Source organism: Protobothrops mucrosquamatus, unplaced genomic scaffold, assembly GCF_001527695.2.
Source record: "Protobothrops mucrosquamatus isolate PMUCROS unplaced genomic scaffold, P.Mucros_1.0 scaffold550, whole genome shotgun sequence".
NCBI classification, from domain to species: Eukaryota; Metazoa; Chordata; class Lepidosauria; order Squamata; family Viperidae; genus Protobothrops; species Protobothrops mucrosquamatus.
Genome location: NW_015386854.1, coordinates 461528 through 465605, shown reverse-complemented (window position 1 = coordinate 465605; position 4078 = coordinate 461528).

The following is a 4078-nucleotide window of genomic DNA, read 5'->3' as shown; positions in this document are numbered from 1 at the left end:
TCCCTGCTCTGTGAATGTTTACATGTTATGTTCAATTAAACCATGGCAACATGTAATGTTTGTGCATTATTATTTTCAGCAGACTGTGTTTTTCTATTGTTGTGACTTAGATGACGTTCAGAGCACATTTTATGACCAATTCATGCAAAACTCTGTGTTATCCCAAGGGGTTCACATACTTTTTCTTGCAACTGTACATTTTTAATCTTACCAACTGGTATTTTACCATCTAGTAGCCATGCAGCTCTTTAAGTAAAGGCATTCTCTGATCTATATATTTTGAACCAGTCAATAGCCTAGCCACTGCTTTTTATTCCAATAGCAACAATAACCAAAGTTGTAACACAATATCTCTCATTAGTTGGAGCCAGCTTGAAAAGTGTCACAGTTGCAACACTTTTCATAATTGCACAAATGCACTCTTACTAGAAGCATCATATTTAAATCCAGTGGCCCTCAACACACTCACATCCTAATTTTTCTGAAGGAGTACAACCCTATTCAGAACCTCCTTCATCTGAATCTAGTCATTCTTTATCAACAACAGCTCTGCATACTGAAATTAATTATTATTCCAATATCTCAAGTTTTAAGCTATTATATTTTCAGAAAAAAATAAATATATATATATACAAATGACATCTTGTATCTGCTTAGACATGTTTTGTTGAGTATTGATAACTAAGAGGGTTCTCTGGTACCCTTCCCAGGTTGGAATGGAGTTTGTCTTTTCCATTTCAGGCTACCCTTAGAAAATATTTGTGGAACTTTCTTAACAATTATAATTTATTACTTTGCTATCAACAGAAACTGTTTTTTTAACTGATGAAATTGTAAGATTCTTCTAGAGGGTTAAGTAGGAATGGAGAAGAATCTAGGTATCAAATTTAATGAGTTGGAGAAGAGCTAAAGATTACATAATAAATGAAGACACAGAGGATAAGGCAAAATCATACAAATTTGCAGTGCCAAGGAGAAATTGGGGATTAACTAACTTTATTTCAATCTTGCACTATAGTTTTCAATATTAAAATTACAGGAGACTCAGAATGGATTTGTGGTTCTTATGCAATTCTGATAGTAGGTGATAATAAACTAACATGGATAAATTTGGACTGGAAAAATGAACTAGGTTTGACATACTATTACTCTCACAACTGTTCAAGGATAGCAATAGTACTTGGTACCAATTTTGTCTACAGTGATTTCCTTTTCTTCAGTATGAACATAGAACAATAGGTCTGAAGGGACCTCGTAGGTCTTCTACACCAATCACTTGCCCATGGAAAATCTTATAACATTCTGGACAAATGGCTGTCCAGTTTCTTCTTAAAAAATCTGCAGCGATGGAGCACCTACAATTTCCAGAGGCAAACGATTCCACTGATTAATTGTTCTCACTGACAGTGAATTTCTCCTTAGTTCTAGGTTGGATCTCTCTTAAAAAAATTCCACCTGTTACTTCTTGTCCTACCTCAGGTGCTTTGGAGAATAGGTTGACCTCCTCTCCTCTGTGACAGGCCCTCAAGTACTGGAAAACTGCTATCATATCACTTCCAGTCTTGTTAGACTAGACTTCTCTACTTCTCTCAATTGTTCAACATATGGTTTAGCCTCCAGACCCCATATCATCTTTATTGTTCTTCTCTGCATTCTTTCTAGGATCTCAACATCTTTTTTGGATCATGGGGGCCAGAATTGGATGCACAATTCCAAATGTGGTCTCACCAGTGCAGGAGTCTATAAACTTAGCAACGTAAAGACCTGTTGCCATGAGGATTGAGGAATTCTGGGAGTTAAAGTCCACAAGTCTTAAAAGTGCCAAGTTTGAAGACCCCTGAACTAGCTGGTAGTGGTGCATATTAATAAACATGGATAAATTCATCAGTGCAAAAGGAAAGTGATTCAGCAAAGGAACAGCCACTGAAGAAATTAAAACTGGTACTTTTTTTTTCTTTTTTTCTACAGTTTGTTATATTTTATTAGATTATAGAATAAAATACAAAAATACAAAAGCAAATAGTAGGACACAGTGGGGAGGAAAAAGGGGGAAAAGTGAAGGGGAGAAGGGAAAAAGAACAGATTTCCTTTGTTGCAGTAGAAGAAAGCATTAACATTGAACCTCAACTTTTTACTTTTCCACATTATTATAAACTAGCCATTTCTATAACAACAAATGAATCTAATCAGTAAAACCCAAAATCCCCCGCCTTTTTTTTTAGTCATCAAGTTTTTGACACCTTGCTAAGCACTGGTGGTACTCAAATATTGTCATGTCCTAAAAGTGGTACAATCTGTGAAAAAGTTGAAAAGCCCTGCCCTACACCATTCATCTGCTAAACTCTCAAGATTCATTTTTCTTGCCATGCACATATATACATAAACCAAACTAGACTGTGTTGTTTCTCTGTGTCATATAATATATGTGGGTACAAGCATATTTATTTATTTATTTATTTATTTATTTATTTATTTATTTATTTATTTATTTATTTATTTATTTATTTATTTATTTATTTATTTATTTATTTATTTATTTATTTATTGTGTCCTATTTATGTAGTGTATATTAGAGGTGGTGAACCTTTGAGAGCTGTATGTAACAAAATTTCATTTTAATGTATGCCAATTAGTGTATATTGAAAGTGACAATAAAAGTTATTATTCTAGTCTATTCTTATTCTATTGAATGACAAACTGGATTTGGAAAATATTTTATACAGGATATACAGCTTTTTCTCAGCTAAAGCAAATGAATATTGGATAAATGAATCAGTAAGATAGAGCAAGGAAAGAAGAACTATCAAAAAGTAAAATAAGTGAGGGAGTCATGGAGGACAGAGAAACAAAGAATTAAACACAAGCAAAAATATTTGAACAAAGACTGGATACAAGTTACAAGACTACACTCATACCTCACAAGAGCAAAAACAACAACTAGATTGTCCTAAGATAACTTATTGCACTTATACATGAATAAAGTGCAAAGCAAGAAAATAAAGAAACACAAACTCTATTTTTGTTTTGCCTCTTTAAGCTGCCTGAGGCGTGTCACGTGTCAGAATCTTGCAATTCTAGACTGAAAGGCTCCGGCAATTGCAAAAAGCTTTAGCTTTAAATTAAGTCAGTTTACCTCCAAAGAAAACTTTCTAAAAGTCACAGACAGACTCAGTTAAAGGGGGTAAAACTAATTACATTTGTTTAAAGGGATTAAACCTTTCCTGTTGTCTTTTTTCCCCTTCTCCCACCCAAACTACATTCTTTTACAGCCTCTCCTCTCTCCCCGCCTTTTTCTTCAGTTCACCAAAAGCTCCGAGCTGCTTCTGGAAGCACAATCAGCTGGAGACAATCAGCTGGAGCCCTGCCAGCTCCTGGGACTTCTGCTGAGCCCAGACAGTCCTGCAGCTCAGCTGCCTCTCTCTCAGGATTGGCTCACTTCAGCTCATTCCCCTCCCCTGCTACACTTGGCTAGCAATCGTGTACCACCTGCCATGTGGCAAAGTACCACAAGTGGTACGTGTACCACCCATTGAAAAGCCCTGGTGTAGGGAACAAAGCTATTACAGAATCATACAAAATCTAGTCCTACTAGAAATAATTTGAAACCTCTTCCCAGAGGGAAGCAACAGAAATGGACCATAATGCAAAGTGTGTTGGGTCACTAGCAATGATTTGAGCTCTAAGTGCATAACATTTATATTTATGCAGTTTGTTAAAATGCTCTCAATCATGCCTCTGTAAAAAGTGGCCAGGACAGAAAGAGAAAGATGTGATCTTCTCATCTGACACAGGAAATGAAGATGCTGGTTTGCACGCTTCACTAAGGATGACATGTGGAGTGACTAATTCAGATTATTTATTTATTTATTTATTTATTTAATTACATTTGTATCCCGCCCTTCTCCTTGCGGACTCAGGGCGGCTAACAATCAGATAAAATACAAAAATACAATACACGTTTAAAATTAATTAAAAAGAAATATTTGAATCTGTTCCAATTAAAAGTAATTAAAACCCCTTTAAAATCCCTTAGGCCAGTCCCGCAAGCTGGAACAACCATGTCTTGAGGGCGCGGCGG